We start from the raw sequence: 19,116 nt of genomic DNA, 5'->3' as shown, positions 1-19,116 counted from the left end.
ATGAAATAAAAAAGGCACCACTCATGGAAAGTGGCTTTTATATATTAGGCATAAATAAATAAATAGCATCAATACATTGACAATGGATGGGGCGCTTATATCCTATACATAAATAAATAGCATCAATACATACTTACTTCATAACTCTGCTTCAAGACCAAGAACCAGGTGCCTGAAACATCATTTAAATAAATATAGAGCCTTGGAAGATAAAGATGTATTAGTGAGTTTGTACATTAGATTCTCATTTAGACCCTGAGTAGGCCAGGTCATGGGCACACCTAAACCCACAACTTTAAATGCATTTCATTATCAGTAACTTTTGGATTAATAGTAAAATGCAGTTCCCCTGTTGATCAGCTGAATATTTTTTTTAGTAACTATAAAATTAATAAATATGGCAGCAACACAGTATTCAACATTAAAACAGTGAATGGCTTGAACATTTCATCCATGACTTAATACAAGCGTCCAGTTACTGAAACGCAGCCTGCAAGGAGGGGCCATTTACATCGTATCTAACACCTTGAGGATGGATGCAGGCTTTTATAGGTAATACATATCTAGATAGCTGAACACATCTACTCAGAGCCTCTACAGCCAACTAACTAAAATAAGTCCAACATGTCCGTTAGTTGGTCAGCAAATACCGCGTACGCCTTTCCCAAAACGCGATACACCCCATACTGTTCATACACAGTTACTGCTTTATCAGGAATCACCTACCATCTAGATTATTGCATGTAATGGCTCCACTATGTTATAAAGTGTTTTTAAATCTCTGACGTCCACCTAAATAATAGATATGAACACTTTTCCTGTGAAACCAAGCAATTTCCTCCCCTGGTAGCTGCAGTCTACCACACAGAAGGATTACATTCACCCACAAAGAAATACCCACCTACAAACGAAACACAATTGAGATGTTACTTAATGGTCATACAAGATCCTCCGGTGCAGGGACCCGATTTTTGTTTAAAGAATACAAGTTACCTATTTTAGTGAAGTAGTAGCAAAAACGACCAGAACGCTGTTAAACCCTGCAACGCCTACAGAGTGCCAAGTAAATATTCTGGAGCAATACACGTATAAAGTGTATTTGGTGCAAGGGCTAGTGAGCCTGCACAAACACTTGTATTTATGTGTCTCTATTTCCACATGAACAAGTGACACTCCAGTGAAGAAGATTAACTCTTCATGGAGAAATCTGCAAAAGACTACCCCATGGAGGTTTCGCAAACAGCTTCCATGAATTATTTCACACACCCTACACAGTAGAGAGGCTGTCAAAAGCTAGCTGTCAGCTACATTCTTCTCTTAATGTGTTGGGGTTTCATATTATTTTGTATTTATTTTTTGTAAAACCTGAAAATCACCCCTGCTCCAGAAAAGGAAGTGTGAAAAACGAAACCTTAAGTGGCTTCGGTACAGATTTACTTTATCAGCTTTACTCAAACAAGGCTCAACCAAAACCTGCTATGCTTGTGAATACATTACCAGGGAAATGAGCACAGGTCATTAATCAACGTTGTATATTTCGTGCACTGGCCAGAGCACGAACAGCCATGGCACTAAAATCACATCTGCGTTCGAGGCAGCCAAAAAAAAAAAAAAAAAGTTGAACTACCATGGAGGGAAACTGCCTAATAGCGCGGCAGCAATTTAGCCGCACCTAGAGAGACCATGACCAAACACTGGTCCATCTGTCACAGGCTCACTCCTCCACAACTTCTCTCTGCAGATTTATAGAAGAGAAAAATGCATAAAACACAGTCCGAACCGGCATGAAACGGGGCAGACAGGGCACCCGAGGGATAAGAAAAACCCTCGGTCTCTGCTCTCCCCAGAGGTTTCTCTCGGGCCGAAAAAACTGTGGGCTCTGCCAGCTCCGTGGCCATACAAGTTTTCCCCTGGCCAATGATGGGCAACAGTAACAAAACAGACATTTCTGCTAGGCGCGCCCATGTTTCCTCTGCCAGAGAAAATGGGCCAACCCCCTCCATTTCGCAGTCCAGGCTCCTTAAAACCAGACACAAGGGTAAATATTGAGAATTACATTTATTTGCAAAACAAACACAGACAACGTGAATAAAAGTCCTCCCCATTTTTACGAAGGCACATAATTGTGGATAAATTACCCCGATGGCCTAAAGCCACATATAAGACTTAATACTCCCATGTTCCTTGAGAACAAGGTCACCTTTACATAAAGTTGCATGTTATTTATTTATTCTTTCAATTACAGGGGTGTCTAAAAGAGAAATAAACACAAAATGAACCATTTCTTGCAACGGTACCGGTGTAACAGTTATTACCTGGAATCTTACTGGAGCTTTATCCTGCCCTCCACCCCCCCTCCCATCAGGCTAAACTGTTGTCCCTAAGAGTTTATCTTATCCAGGAGGTGTAGGCAACAACAAAAATACAAGCTTCACTTCATAGCACCGGAATATCCCACCACGGCTGCGTAGCGGTAACTTGCATGGGTGTGTTCGAATTTGCATAAAGAGAAACCATAGTATCATAGCTCAGCATTCTAACGGGTTGGACTTCCCGTTTAGATCTCCTGGGTTCACAATCTGTCTCCAAAGAAGTTTCGGACACTGCCTCCATACTTTCCACTGCTGCTGGGGGTCTGTCTAAAGTTCCACAGCCTACATTCTGCATATGATCCTCTGGCTGTGGAAAGGCTTGGTGTGAACAGAAGAAAGTGCCTGTCTCCTGCTTCCAGGATGCACTATATGACCTGAGGGTACTGAAGTTGTGTTTCCATTTTCTTGCCAGTATGCCACATTAGTGTTATCTGATTCACCCTAGCTTTCTTCCTCCTCTTCTGGCAAGACCTGTAATCCCTGAGGGACTCATAGCCACATCTTGGTTCTGTGGCTCTTCATCCCCATCATTTTCTTTCTCCTTTGAGCTGGAGGCTACAGACTGTACAGTACTGGGCAACGACTCCTAGCAAGTGTTGTTCACCTTGCCAGCCTCCTCTGTACGACTCCTAGTAACCATCTTACTGGGGAAAAGAGGAACTTCAACCCCAGCCGGATCCAGTTCTAAATCATCCCTTAGTGGTAGGAGGCGATTACGGTGAAGAGTTTTCACATAACAGGGATTTCTCTCTTCTCTCAGCCTGAACACAGGTAGTCCTGGCAACTGGCGGTCAATGACGTAGGGCTGTGACTCCCAACAATCTCTTAACTTGTTTGACCCTCTTTGTCCAAAACTCCAAATGGAGCACTCTGTCCCCAGGTTGCAGATTTTGGAACTTGACATCTTCTTGCGTTTGCCTCACATTTGTTTTTTGCCACAGCTTGCGCCAATTAAAAGGCCTGGCCAAGCCGATCTTGAAGATTTGACATACTTGCAGTAGTTTTCCTCACTGGTACCATCCGAAGATACCCCAAAACTCAAGTCTATGGGCAACCATCATCCCTCCCGAACATTAGCTGATATGGGATGAATGTCATTTTTTAAACAATTTTAGGCATGTACCAAGGTTGACACATTTTGGCTCCATCGATTTTTTTCTCTTGCAGTCAAGAGTTCCCAGCATACTCAGCAATGTGCGATTGAAACGTTCAGCTTGCGCATCACCTAGGGCGTGATAGCGGGAGATCCTTGTTTTCTGCACTTCATTCAAAAGAAAAAGTTCCTTAATCAGCTTGGATTCAAAGTTCGGCTTCTGATCTGAATGCAGGAGTGCTGGCCAACCATAATGAACTAACAATTTGTCCCACAGTACTTTGGCTATCCTGGTGGCCTTTTGGTCTTTCGTTGGGTATGCTTGGGTATACCGGTTAAAATTATTCACCACTATTATGTTTTAGGTCCTACTGCTGTCCAGTTCAAGGCTCAAGAAGCAAACACAGACTAAAGCCATCGGTCCAGAGCTCTGTAGGTATTGCGGGGCTGTGGCCGGATGGATAGGCGTCTTCCTGGTGATGCACCGGGCACATGTTCGGCAGTATTCTTCTACATCGGGGCCCAACCATGGCTAGTAGAAACAACTTTGGATCAACTCCAGTGTGTGTTCGCTTCCCAGATAGCCATGTTTATCACAAAGGGTTCGCAATGCCACTGAACGGAGCGAGCAAGGAAGCACAAGCCTGTGGATAAGTCACCCTTGGACTTGGCTCTCTTTGTACAACACTCCATCTTTCACCACCAGAGTCCTATACTTTTTCCTGTAATTTGATCCCCCATCACAGTGATATTTCTCGGTGGTCCGTCGGCTCCATTTTCCTTTGCTTTGAGGACTGCACATAACTCAGAATCCTTCAGTTGTGCTTGTCTTAACTCAGTCCTGGTCATATGTGGCAGTTCTGTGACCAGACTGGTGGCATCACAATAACTCACACAACCCTCATTAACAGTTCCTCCAAGGCAGTCGATGAGCCTAGTGGGCTCAGTTGATCGGAGGGTTTCATTCAGGCGACAGCCTTCACAGTACACACAGATGCCATCATGGACAGTATAGGTCTTTCTCCCTCGCTGTAGGGTGGTTTTCTGGATAGAGTATCTGCGTCAATATTGATTGTTCCAGGGTGGTACTGTAAATGGTAAGCTGACAAGGCCACCAACCAGCGAAGACCCGTGGCATCTCATTTTGCAGATTTGAGAATGTAGGTCAGCGGATTGTTGTCAGTCTTTACAGTAAATGGTGCTCCATAGAGGTAATCGTGCAGCTTTTTGGTCATCGCCCACTTGAGGGCCAGGAATTCTAGCTTGTGAGTTTGAAAGTGTATCTCTGATGGGCTTGATCGGTGGCTGGCGAACGCCACAGGTCTGACAGCGCCCTGCTGCTCCTCATATAGCACTGCACCCAGCCCCTCGTAGCTTGTGTCTACATGCAGAATATAAGGCAGTTGAGGATCTGCATAACCAAGAACAGGCACTTCTGAGAGGGTCTTCTCCAGCTGTGTAAATGCTCGGTTGCACTAGTCACTCCAAAATAGCCCAAAATTTTCTTTGGTGTGGTATAGGGCTTTGCAATGGGTTCCGCCACTAGTCGCCGTCTTCTGTGAAGTCGGATTGCCCTTGGTCAGTTCTGTGAGCGGCCGGGGTTTGGTAGCGAAACCTGGCACAAATCTTCAACAATAATTGCAAAACCCCAGGAAATACGTGTCTCCTGAGGGTTCCGTGGTCTCAGCCAGTTCCTGAGAGCTTCCATCTTAGCGGGGTCCACATTTACCCCTTCTGCTGATACGACGTGGCCGATGTACTTTAAGCTGCTTCAGCAAAGTTTTCTATGGACACCTTCAGAACTTTCTGCTGGAGTCCATCTAAGACCTTCAGCAATCTTTGATGATGCTCTTCCAGGGTCTTCCCAAAAACGATCACATCAAAAGTAGACTAGAACCTCTAACAGATTGATTTGGCCCACAGTTCTTTCCATCAGTCACCGAAAAGTGGCAGGAGCACCTGAAATCCCTTGTGGCATTCGAATGAACTGGTAAAACCCCCCAATGGGCAGATGAAAGCAGTCTTCTCCTCATCTTCTGGCAGCATCTGTATTTGGTAGTATCCACTCCGTAGATCTAGTATGGAGAACTACTTGCTTCCAACCAGACAATCAAGAGCTTCGTACACCGATGGCATGGTATATTGGTCGGGAACTGTTCGGTTGTTCAGGCGCTGGTAATCAATACACAGCCTCACATCATTGTTCTTCTTGCGAGCTACTATAGGCGAGGCGTAAGAGCTACTGGACTGCTGGATAATGCCTGCACTCAACAATTCCTTAAGATGTCACCGAACATCCTCCACATTGGCTGGTGCTAGTCTCCGTGACCTCTCTCGGAAAGGGGTGTTGTCATTCTGCCAGATGTGGTGCTCCACTCCCCGAGCTTTCCCCACATCCCAATCGCGGGTGGAAAAAACGTCTGCCTGCATGGACAACTGGGTTTGTAGATGATCTTTTTCACACTCCTACAAAGGCGAGTCCCCATCTTCTGAACATCCAAGCGAGGAGAGATGCTTTGTGCCACATTAGTCTGTGCCACTGAGTCGGCGAAGTAGAACTGTGTGATTTTCAAGCCTCCAAGTAGATGTATAATCTTATTGATAATGTTGGTTATAGGGACTCTGATGTTTTTTTGCCTGTTGCCATTGTCATTAGCGTGTGTTGTAACAGCAGACCTCCATACATCTCTTCAACCTTGGGAGCCTCCATCACCAACCTTCTGTACCGGGTATGTTCTCAGAGGCTTACGTAGCCAGGCACCATCACAGTCTTGCCAGGTGGTACGTCAGCTGGACCATGACTGGAGGTGATCACGTTTCCCACAGGCCCTTCAGGTCGATCATGCTTCTCCATGGCTTTCTTTAGGTAGGCCCATTGGCAGGTGGGGTGCACCTTCAAGGGTCTGGCAAACTAGGGGCAAGCCATCTCCGTGCACAGCTTGGCTAACATAACAAACAATGCGGAGTTGGTGCACATGACCAGTGGCGCATCAGGATTCTGGTTGTTCGTGGTGCACACCAATGCCAAGGTGTTGGAGGTGGTGCTCAATCAAGCCACTTCTTGATTTCAATGTTTTCTCACACGGACATATGCTAAGTACTGGCAGACAGCATCTCCCACTCCCATCGGATTCAGCCCCTCCACAGGCCCCAAAAGGTAGGAGTGACATATGCTGGCAATAGTAAGGCTCATACACTATGGTGACATGTGAGCCTCAGTCCATCAATGCTGTGGTTCATTGTCCATCAAGGTGAACTGAGGCAGTCATGGAGGGCCCAATGAGGCCATCTGGGTTGCCAGTGTGGGTATGATTTGGAGTCCTTAGCCTGGAACAGTTCACTGGCAGTTCAGCCTTGGCAGTACAGAACTCAAACCTGACAAGATGGTCAGCCATGGGACAGACCTGAGCCTTCAGTTGATGTTTGACGAGCTTAAACCCAGGATTTGACATCCTTATTGAGTGTTCAGTGTTAGTTGTAATGGAGCTCATTCCTGCTGACGAGGTTCTAGTTGCTCCTCCCCTAGATCCTCCTGAGCGTTTCCCGACAGTGCCCTTGCAGGAGTGGGTTTAAGAGCATCAAAACGAGCAGCTACTTGTGCATAATTTGGGTCTGTCACATAGGTGAGTTGAATGATCGCCAGCTCCACATTGATGACAGAATCTCCATGATGGAGGTAAAGGTGTAGGAGATTGTGAGGGAAAGTCTCTGGGCTCTTGTGCCTGTCCGTATGCCTGATTTTCCCCATTCTCGGCAAGATGGATAGGTGAGTCTTCCCCGGTCCTGGCTAGGCAACTGCTTGTCTCCGGCTGCCAATTGTATTTGAAGCTTCCGGACCAGTTGCTAAAGCTCTTCTATCTGCCTCTGCTGAGAGGTAGGAGAGAACTGGCCTTGTATGGGATGAGTCTGCACAAAGATGCCACTGGTTTCCTCTTCCAAGTGACCCGATGGACCTTAATAGTTCCTCATAGGAGGCTGGTTTCTCCAGCTTTACCTGCAGCCTCAACTGTAATAGCGGGATAGCTGCTTCCTTAGCCCCTGTGAGTAGCTGTTTCAATTGACAATGGTTCAAACTTGAAGTCTCCACCCCACCCCTTTGGTGGGCCAGGAGTAAAATGTGTTCCATCCTTACCAAGTAATCAGACAGCTTTTCTTCCGACTTCAATGTGGTGGCATGAAACCTCATCATTAGATCCTCCCCTGGCTCAGCAGTTTAAAAACCTCTGCCCAGTGCTCCCATTACTTGTTGGTGAGTAGTTTTGGGGCACAAAGCCCTAAGTGACTGTACCGTCTGAAGGGCGGGTACTTTTAGGGTATCACTACATATTATCCCCACCAAAAATATCACTGTATATATATGGTTGTCTGGAACGGCCTTACGTGATATTTTTTGGGGGGATAATTTTTGGGGGTTTTGGGAGCAGGGAATGGGGGGGGTGTCCCCCGCTCCTTTAAAAATAATGCAGGAGTTGGGGGGGGTGTCCCCCTTAGGTTCCATGGCTTAATATCGCTGCAAAAATATGACGAGATTTTTGTATGGTGATATTTTTGCGGGGATATTAACACATGGAACCCCTCTTAGGGCCTCTACTACTCTCTGCCACTTTTCCTGCTCTCACACTCCAGTCTTGTAACATTAAGTGAGTGCGATCCGACCATAGCTCATAGGCCTCTGCTCCTTTTGGCACAAGCTTCTCTCCAGAAAATGGTCATAGTCCGGTGTAGGTCCCATGCTCAGTTACAAAAGGCAATGTGGGTTGCTGTTCCATTGTCATAATAACAGCCTCAGCCACAGTGGCAGCAATGACGACGGCATCTTTGGTCAACGTAGTGGCTTCAGGGCAAGGAGGTATTCCGGGCCAAGTGTCTAATATCCAGACCGGGCAAGTAGTCAAAAGGTTCCCCACCTCAGATCTCACAGGGCAGGGTTTTACCTGCAAGAGAATTACACCCATAGCTGTCATGGCCACAGGCCCCAGAACACAAAAACCACACCATCTAGTAACGGGGGCAATGGGTCACTTGAATCACTTGTGTCCATTTGGGACTCATAAACACAGGGGCCCTGGCTGGACTCAGGCGCCAGGCTCATATAGGGATGTGAGCAGGAACACTTTATTTCAGTGCAGGAGGGCTTTTATTTTACAAGAACTTTCCAGGTGCTGAAAGCCTTTATTCCAGAGAACATCCCCATGTGCTGACTCATCTGGTTTGGCTCCCTAGGCCTGGTCTTCAGGTGCTGACTCATCGGGTGTGGCAGGGCGTGGCAGCAGGCAGGCCAGAGCTACTGGGCATGACCGGGAACAAGACTATATAAACCCACCGACCCCTCAAGCAAACACTTTGCGTTACGTTGCACCTCCGTGCAACGTGACGCTCACCACCGCCAAGACCAGCTACTTACCTTGTGATCCTGCAACAACAGCATCCTTACCTGGAGCCTGGATCGCATCTCAGGGCAACGCTACATCTTCTGGGCAGATCCCAAATCAACGCTGCAGCACCTTCTGTCCCACGAAGCAGAAGTCCCGAAATGAGAAAAGAAGACAAGACAAGGTTAGATCTCCCGAAAACACCCAACCCATCGGAGTTCAGCGCTACATTTCCGGGCTCTGATAGGCTGCCGGCATTGCGGATGTCAGGAGCCTGGCACCTCTAACCACGTCCTTGCCGGACACGACAGGAGGCACTCCCAATAAGTGATACCAAGCACACACTACTTCGTAGCCCATTATTGAGGCACATTTCTGATTTGGGGGGGGGGGTTTGAAGTCAGTTAGGAAACACAAACAAGCGATAACCTACCAAAGGACAATGTTGCAGTTGAATGGTGCACAATAAAATCCAATTAAATCAATCCAGTCACCTGCAGTCTCGCCTGCCTCAACTCTGCGATGCTCCGCACTAGCAAAGATCTTTTGCAGATCTCCTCCTCTACAGCAGGTAAGGAAACAAATAGTCAGAGAAGAAGGACCAGTGTGACTGCCAGTGACTGCTTTAAGTCTGCTTCAACTCAGTTTCCTTTAATCAAGTCTTACCATCAAAGGTTACGCTAGAAGTGCCTGCAAGTGTTTGTTGAAAGAAGTATTTTGAGAGTTAATGACATAATTGGAATTGTAAATGTGCTACTGCTTTAACCACTCGATTTATCAGCACTATGCATTTCCTTCACTGAAGTCCTGTTAAAACCAAGCATTGGCAAAGCCAACAATTTTGGCTTGAACATAAGTATTAGGCATTTGCCAGGCGCTGCTTTCCCCTTTTGTAATGACTTGGCAGTCAAAGAATGATGGTCTGGAGGGTTGCCCAGAGCAATGCCAGAGTTTACGATTAATTCTAAACCTTCCAGCCATCACCTCTTTTGTTTTGCTGTAGTCACCCCAAGTGGGATGGGTATGCCCAGACGTGGGTCCTGTGCCTGCTGGCCCTAGAGACCCATGCTACTCATCACTGATGAGGCCAAAAATGTCGAAACATGTTTGGGTATGCTTGTGGTCTCGTGCAGAAGGGATATGACCAATCAGTTTGGGCTGGACTGCCCCTTTTGGGTTGGGACCAAGCCCGATTTGCATATGGTCTTCCCCTTTTGTAATGACTTGGCAGTCAAAGAATGATGGTCTGGAGGGTTGCCCAGAACAATGCTAGAGGTTAAGATTAATTCTATACCTTCCAGCTATCATCTCTTGTTTTGCTGAGCTCCTCCTCTTCAGCAGGTAAGGCAACAACAGTCAGGTAAGAATGACCAGCGTGATGCCAGTTGTGGTGTGCAACCCCTTCTGAGGGAACGAGTCCCTCCCAGGGCTCGTGCTAATGTCACATGTCTGTAACCATGTGAATTAAAGAATAAAAGGGACGAGCCATTTCCAGCTCGTCAGTCGATGTCAACTGACCCTGCTCTGTCCGATTGCTGCAGCGAGATGCTGTCACTGCGTAGCAGGCAGAGGGTCTGTTCCTGCAGGGCCCTCTACCAGGACAGTGCCCCTGCTGTTTGTTTGTTTATTCATTTGTTATGCGCACCAGACTCGTAAGTAAAAGGGTGCAGCAGTATGAAGATGCAAAGCTTACAAAATTGCGAAATATATACACCAGAAATAATAGTTACATACTTTACAGAATATACACAATGTGCAAAATAAGAGCAAAAACTGCAAGTGGCCTATGTATATATAGAAATAAACAGTAAACAATGTACAAAAATATAGATTACAAAAGTGATGCCCTCCATATATCACTCAGGCTCACGGGTAGGCTAGATTACACATGGTCTTCAGGTATTAACACAGTATTACAATATTAATACAAGGAGAGTAGGTCTCTTCAGTTGCAGGCCGATCCAAGTACTAAGAGACTAGGGGTCAGTGGCGATGATGTATTTTATTACATTTTTTCTCAAGTGTAGGTAGGGTTGGTCGGCTCTCAGATCTTGTGGCAGTGAGTTCCAGAATTTAGCTGCCTTTACAGGGAAGCCATTACCCCCGATAGTGGTGAGCTTATATTTAGGTATGGTCAGACAATTAATATTCCCAATTCTGGTAGGTCTGAGAGAAATTCTTCTCTGGAGTTTATATGTAATGTTACTTGGGGCCACGTTATTGAGGGCTTTATGAGTCAAAGAAAGCGTTTTTAATTGTATTTTATTGGACGTGTATAACCATTTATGATGGCGTCTAAGGGAGGAGATGTGGGTTTTTGTATTTATACCTAGGGCTGCTCTTAGGACATTGTTCTGTAATGTTTGGAGCTTTTGGATGGTAGATTTGTTAGCACCACTGCATAGGGCATTACAGTAGTCGATTCTAGAGAGTAGAATCGCTGGGCAACGCTGTTCATAATGTCCCTCACTGTATTGGCAGAGCCCCTGCCAGGCAACTCCAGCGCAGTCCATGGTGATGGTCTGTGTGCCCCCCAGGACACTGAAGTGCCCATGTGATCGCTGGCGGACAGGGTGCTCCCTGTCACCGGATGTTGGCGGGTGCTCCCAGCAGAGATCTGCCTGGCCTGTGTGACCGCAGGGCCAGGACATAATGGCGATGAGTTTGGGCTCTTATGCCCTGGTGTAAATGTGGCATCACCCGCTGGGAGGAGGAGCCTGCGCGACCGCTGTAGAAGTCTGGCTGTCTGCTAGGTCCTGTGAGGGGTCTGCGCTGTGCTCCATGTGGGGTGTGTTTGTGTTGGAAGAAAGGGGATGTCAGTGTTGCGTGTGAGTGCTGGATGCAGCCCCAGGTAGGGCTGGCCCCGCCTTTCTCTTGCAGTGGTGAGCGCTATGCATGAGGAGCCCCCGGCCCGTAGCAGCGGTGAGAAATGCAGTACTCCTTTGCTCTGAGCTGTTGCTGCAGGGAGCTGTGTTTACCCCCACTTGGAGTGAAGGCCGTACAGCATCTGGCAAACCCACAACAGCTGGCAGCCGAAACATCATTGTTCCCAAGTCTCGCCTGAAAGTGAGAACAGAGGACGATCCTGGCTGACAATATATATATTTATTTGCTGCCCGGGGGAAAGAAAGACGCCTGCTGGGTGCTCCGGTTCAGAGCAAAGAAGAAATAAAACACAAGTGACTGCCTGAGCTCACATTACAGTAGCGTGCCCCACACCTACGGCTGTGAATGTTTTCACATGCCGTGCCGGCACTCTCCCAGTGTTCCCAGGCCAACCGGCGGTGTATGCTCTGTGATCATGTCATTGGAGCTCAAGTTAAAGAAAATGGTGAAGTTGTGCGGCTGTACGCACAATCCCGAGGTTCCTGGGCCTAGTGGCAGTGAATTGCCCGCACTCTGAGCACAAAAGCAAAAAGAAAATACGCCACTCCAACATGATCCTCGGGTCGATCCAGCGATGCAGATGAAGATGCTCCGTGGCAGGAGGGGCTGTGGAAAGAAGAAATGTGAGCAGTGTGTGCAAACAAAATAAAGAAAGTGAAGGTGTGTGGCTGCCCATGCTTTTCTGCAGAAAAGGGCCGACAATCAAGGGACGTGCACGCCTCAAGGTGCCATGCAGGCGCTACCCCTGTGCTCCAGGGCTAAGTGGCAGTGACATTTGGAAAATGCAATAGGAGAAGTGTTGGCAGAGGGAATGTGTGTGCTCTTGTCATGCATCGGGGTAACTGCCGTCTCTGGAATCATTGGCGGTTCGGCTGCCATTAGCGCTTCCGCCACGTTGATTCCAAAGGCGCTAGTGTCGGTCTAGTGTTTCCGGCAATGGCCGCTGCGGGACCATAACAGCATTTAAGTTCCGGCGGTCGGCGCGTTGCAACCCCGACTTCTCCTTCTTGCGGTTTTGGGTTTGTTTATGCTAGTTTTGGCCCATTGGTTTTCCTTGCTTGTCCTCTTTGCCCCCCTTCTTCCATTGCCTGCTCTGTGCCCATTCCTTCTTTCTTACAAGACTAACTTCATCTCGTGCCTCGCTACGTTCCGCCTGTGCCTCCTTGTTCCTACTCTCCTGCTTTCCTTCTGGTACTTTTTTCACCCTCTGCACTTCTGTGCGTTTGCCCTCTATGCCCTTACAGATCTCCTTACTCACCTGCTCCTTCGCTTCTATCCTCTGGAATTCTCTCTTTGTTTCTCTCCTTAGTCAGTCTTGTCTTTCAGTCATCCCTTTGGCTTCTTTGGCGTTTTCCATGTCTTTTCTCTGTTCAACTTCCCACAGTTTCCATGTCTGTAAACTCCCCAGCTCTTCAGCCTTCTATTATTGCCTAATCCCTGGTCTCCGTCCACTAAGATTCTTTGTCTGCTGGAACCACTTGCTTCTCTCGTAGCTACATTGCTCACCGCAGTTTCCGGATCCTTCATTCTTCGGAGTCTGTGAAAAGACAGAAAGTTCACTGGACTTGAATTAAGGGAGGGGGGTTTATGCCGCAGGCTTTTTCCCCTGACTGGGCTTGTCTCGAGAGGGGGTCCGGAGGCAGCTACCTCTAAGCTTCCACTGTGGCTTCCTCTCGAGGCAGGCCATACCTGCATAAAAATAAAAGAAAGGAGCCTGGAGCAGACGAAAGAAAGCATCAGCGGAAACCAACAGTTCAGGTGAGGAGGAGGGGGATTTACGAAAGACTAAGGAAAAGACACACGCGTGACAGTTCTGCTACAGAGTTTTGGGGAAAAGAAAAGGAAGAATGCATCTCCACAGAAGGAGAACCAGCACACACGTAAAGCAGGAAAATAAAGAGGGTTGCAGCTCTTAAGAGTGTGTGTGCGCCCTCCTATGTCAACAGTGCCCTGCCTGGAAGGGGGAGTAAAATGAGGGGCCAGACACCCTCCCACCAGCAATACTGCTGCATGCCTGCCCCCCACGATCCACAGACCAGGCCGATGTGGCCCCTGGGGCCCACAGGTGCGGCTTTGCCAGCCCCGAACTGTGGACTGAACATCCTGAACCAATACCATTGTATGTTGGGATGGTCTCCTACGGCCCTGCAAGTCCTCAAAATGGACTCAGTAGCCATCCATAGAAATGCTGGGAGTCTGCAGACCCTAGACATGGTTAAAGTGGTCCCAACTAAAATGTGGTGTGAAACTGTGCTCCAACATATTTTGGGCATGTTTTAAATGGTGCCAGGAGCCAACAATGGTGTCATTCAGTGGATTAACTCCCACTCACCCAGTTGAATAAAGGGTCTTTTGTAACGAGGAATTTCCAACATGTCACCAGCATCCACCAACCACCCAAAATGTGTACCAATGCTCAGTATATGTGTTATGTTTGAAACTACCAAAGTAGCTCGGAGGTAGTGATTGTCCCAACCTGAGCTCCAATGTACGTGACTATTATTTGCACCCAGATTCCAAGCATTACTGTTTTGTGACTGTTAATTGATTTGATGTCCAGTGGTGTTTGTCATTTGTTTGTTCGTTGTGGAAAAGGAAGAGTGTGGTGTGCCAGCCCTTCTGAGGGAACAGGTCCCTACCAGGGCTCGTGCTAATGTCACAAGTCTGTGACCATGTAAGTGAAAGAATAAAAAGGGACGAGCCATTTCCGGCTCGTCAGTCGATGTCAACTGACCCCTGCCTACTGTTTCCGATTGCTGCAGTGCGCTGCATAGCAGGCAGAGGGCCTGCTCCTGCAGGCCCCTCTACCAGGACATGCCCCTGCTAGGCAACGCTGTCCATAATGCTCTGATTACTTACCGGTAATCTTCATTACTCCTAGTCCTACTCTTCCTCATCACAGTACTTACTTCATGAGGCACCCGCCTCCGACACAGGACCTTCTTCTATTTCTTTAAATCCCTATAACTCCTCCCCCACATCCATGTCACTCAGTTTCATATTACCAAGCCGGAGCATGGGACCTTCCCCGCAGGGAGGGTGAGGAGGGTCGTCAGTACTGTGACGAGGAAGAGTAGGACTAGGAGTAATGAAGATTACCGGTAAGTAATCAGAGCATTACCTCCACGTCCACTCTTCCTCGTCCCAGTACTTACTTCATGAGGTATACCAAAGCATCAACGGGGAAAAGGTCCCAATGAGACAGAGCCAAAAACAGTGCAGCAAAACACACCCACAATAACTCTTAAATCACATCCCCACAGACAAAAACTCCAACCACGAAGGAACCAACCCCCGAGTGGGAGAAACTCAACCCATAGCGGTTGATGAAAATGCCTAGACCAGTCAAGGCGGCAGCCATACAAATCTCTTGCAGAGAAAAACCCTCCTTACATCGGGCCAGGAAGCCGCAAAACCCCTGGTAGACCGCCCCTGATTGTGCGCAGGCACAGGCAGGCCAGAAGCCACATAGGCCCTAGAGATCACAACCCGGAACCACCGGAAAATGGAAACCACAGATGCGTTATGCCCAGCCCCAGCCAGACCACAAGCAATCAGAAGACTATCAGATTGGTGGAAAAGGCAAACCAAGCCAAATACTCCAACGCGTCCCGCCGGACATCAATGTTAAGCCGAGCCACCTCCTCAGGCGTTCTTGGATCATGAAAGAAGTCAGGGAGAACCAGACCCTGAGAGGTGTGAAACCCGAGAGACAACTGAAGGGAGAAACTTTGGACCACACCCCGGCACCACCGAGTCTGGCAGCACCCTCAGGAAAGGAGCGCGACATAAGAGAGCCCCAATCCCCCCAAGCCTACGGGCAGAAGTGAGGGCAATGAGAAAAGCAGATTTCAGTGTAAGATGTTTGATATCAATCTCGGAAATGGGATCAAAAGGAGGCCCGTGAAGGAACCGTAATACAAGAGGGAGATCCCAAAAGGAAAACCCTTTATCAGCACAAGGAAGGGAAGAAGAAAAACCCTGGATCAACTTCCCCACCAACACCTCCCCATCCAAGTGACCGTCAGAGTCCCTCAAAAGGAATTTCATGGAGGCCCGCTGAGAGCGAAGCCTGGAAAAACTGCCAGGCCCCTGTCAAAACCCCTCCTGGAGGAACCGAAGGATAGCAGAGGCCAGAACGCAGGGGAGGGATCTCAGACTGCCCATACCAGTCTCGGAAATGGCCCCAATGTCTGCCTAACACCTTCAGAGTGGAGGGTCTAAGAGCATCCATTTGGACTCAACTACAGGATCTGAGAACCCCTGAGATATCAACCTAGACTGAGCAATAGCCACACCGCCCATTGCATCCGGTGGAATTCTAACCGCAGATCCCCTTGAAGGGGACACGGCCACCTCGGAACCAGCCAAGGTTCCTAGGAACGAAGCTCCAACAGAGAGGGGAGCCAACTCCAGCGGCACCAGAACAGAGCCAACAACAACACAGTCACCCTGGACACTCAGATGCGCCAAACCACCCGGGGCAGAAGGGGAATAGGCATAAAGGAAAAACCCCAAGGCCACTGTACAGAGAGGGAGTCCATCCCCCAATCCCCTCAACCTGAAACCGAGAGCAGAAGAGGGGAACTTCTGCTGAGGCCGGGGATGCAAACAGGTCTAGAACCAAGGACCCTAATCTGACACAGGTCACCGCAAAGACCTGGGCCAACAGGACCAGTTCTGCAGAGGAGTGAAAACCGGCGTCTGAGAAGATCCGCTTGAACATTGTCCACCCTTCTGATACGTGAGGCCAGCAGATACACCAGATGAGATTCCTCCCAGGTGCCTATCAGCGCTGCCAGAGCATTCAAGGAACAGCCGGAACCCCTTTTGCAGTTGACATATGCCAAGGCCGTTGTATTGTCCGATCGGACCAAAAACCGCCGACCGTCCAGCAACTCCTCGAAGTACACCAGAGCTTGCACAATGGCACAACTCTTGCCAATTGGATGATCACCGGCTCTCCCCAGATCTCACAACCCTTGAGCTGAGAGGACCCCCAATGTATACCCTTTCTGCTGGTGTTGGTAGTAGGAGAGGTCACAGGAGGAAGGACCATGCACACCTCAGCCTGTAGACCTGAAACCCCCCGCCACCATAGCAGGGACACTCGCAGCGCTGGGGACACTGAAAACAAAACTACGAAAGCCGAGATGTCGGGAGCCAGTGGGAGAGAGTATAAGACACCAGGAGACGTAACCGAAGACAGGCTCAAGGAACTGGAAAACATGCAAGACGCCACGTGCCCCGTAACTTCAGCAACAGGTGAGTCGAGACATACTTCCTTCTGAGAACCCAGCAAGCGCCCCCCCTGCACAACATCCAGAGTACGCTCTCCCCAGACGTCCGGACAAGCAGTGCAGGGTCTTGAGACCCATAAGCAGGTGACACATCCTAGAAGGCATAGGGACCAGGAACACCCGCAAGTAGAAAACTTGACCCTGAACAGGGAGAGGAACGGGCAAGACGGTAACCCACAACAACCGTTCGGAGAGAACGGATCCCATGGCCAACTACTTGGACCGTGAGCTGGGTACCAAAGTCCTAACCATGCAAACCTGGACAGGAGGAGACAGGAACGGCAACTGATACCCCCTCCAGAAGGAGCCCATTACCCAGGAAGCCGAACCCCACCGGTCCCATACACCTCCGAGAAGATAGAGACGAGGAGCCAGGGAAAACCGCCAGTCACTGCACTTGCACCAGACGGAAATCACAGGACGTTGAAACAGGCCTGCGCCACAATATAACAGCATGCTTGTCAGCCCACAAAAAGATTTGACCTATCAAAAGGAAGATACTGGACAGGCCAGAAGTCCAGCAGACTATGGCCCCCTCAGCCGACAGAGGAGCCACCAGGCTGGCGTCAAAAGGGCAGAGTACTGTCACAAAGCGGGGCAAAGCAATCCATCCCAGATAGCCGACATCAAAGGCAACCCCCTACCTGAGGTATGCCTATACTGGAAAACCCACTGAAGTGACATCCCCCTCCACCGGCACCAGGGGCTCTGAGAACCCCTCCAAGCACAGACATGTGCCACCATGTGCCCTATCACTTCCCACAAGTCTGAGAGGAGGCGTGAAAGCAACACGTCAGCACCGGAGGACCTAGGGCCTAAAAGAAGAGACACTGGGAACCCCCTGCATGGCAGTTACTTCCATGATCATTTTCCATAATCCCATGCCGGACAAGGGAAAAGCAAATCAACTCCTTTGACTTTCCCTTGCGCAGTTTAGAGGAAGAGGACAGGACAAGGAGTCTGCGTCCATAGCTAGCACAGACCCAAACACACCACTAACACACCACATGACTGAGAGGTGGTTTGAGCCCTGTATCCAGTAGCTGGTAGCCCCATGCTCTAAATCGTTCCAATGCATCGGTCTAGGAAGGATGAAGGACCGAGTCAGCACCGCTGAGACTCGAACCCGAAGTGTAGACTATGCCAGGCCGGTACCCTTCCGGCCGCTTGCAGATGTGTCCAAAATATGCGCCGTATTCACAGGCAGCACGCAAGGAATGCAGCCAACATCCGGTGCATACTGGGCTGTGTGTGTCTGAGGAGCTGGTGGTATGTGACATGTCTGTGTCAGAACAGAGCCCCGCACTTTCAAATACTCTGTCACAGTCACCCCACGACAAGAAGCAGAGAGTCCTCACAACAAAAAAGGAAGGCTAGCCCATACTGCCAAGTGCTTGCCATCATTTCCAATAAAGATGTGTACACAGAGCACGAGGTAACGGCCTTTCAAAGGAGTCAAGATGGCCATACCAGCAAGAGAGGGGAAAACATCAAGCACAGTCCTCCCCTCTCCTTACCTTCCCCCAGATAATGCAGCCAACATCCGGTGCATCCTGTGCTGTGTGTGTCTGAGGAGCGGGTGGTATGTGACATGCCCGCGACAGAACAGAGCCCCCGCACTCCCAAAGACTCTCTGCCACTGTCACCCCACGACAAGAAGCAGAGAGGCCTCACAACAAAAGGGAAGGCTAGCCCACACTGCCAAGTCGAATCAAGATGGCCAAAACAGGAGGAGAGGGGAAAAACACCAAGCCCAGTCCTCCCCTCTCCTTACCTTCCCCCGGGCCGTGCAGGACCCGGGACACAATGCTCACGCTGCGGTCCGGAGCCCAGCAAAGAACCGAGCGAGGCAATCCAGCTCAACTGTGACCCCAAGCCCCGCAGGGGGCCCAGGAGCAGTGCCGCACCTGAGGGAGCCGAGGGCCCCGCCACACAGCCCCCCCCAGGGGGCCAGCAATCGGTGCTCCCTGGTGCCCCGCACCGGGAAGAAAAAGTCCAACCTGCCGGAGGCAGGAAAAATTTAAACTGAGTGACATGGATGTGGGGGAGGAGTTATAGGGATTTAAAGAAATAGAAGAAGGTCCTGTGTCGGA

The 19,116-nt window shown here is 49.1% G+C and overlaps 1 protein-coding gene across 1 annotated transcript in view; it reads right to left on the bottom strand.

Moving 5' to 3' along the window:
- The window catches only part of MITD1 (microtubule interacting and trafficking domain containing 1), a 241,138-nt gene that overhangs the window by 220,909 nt on the left and 1,113 nt on the right, over positions 1-19,116 (bottom strand). The gene's annotated exons all lie outside the window — the stretch shown is intronic.

Source organism: Ambystoma mexicanum, chromosome 7p (genome assembly GCF_040938575.1).
Source record: "Ambystoma mexicanum isolate Mex_15411 chromosome 7p, UKY_AmexF1_1, whole genome shotgun sequence".
Lineage (NCBI taxonomy): Eukaryota > Metazoa > Chordata > Amphibia > Caudata > Ambystomatidae > Ambystoma > Ambystoma mexicanum.
Note: the sequence above shows the minus strand (reverse complement) of the source record. Positions and strands in the feature narration are given on the sequence as shown.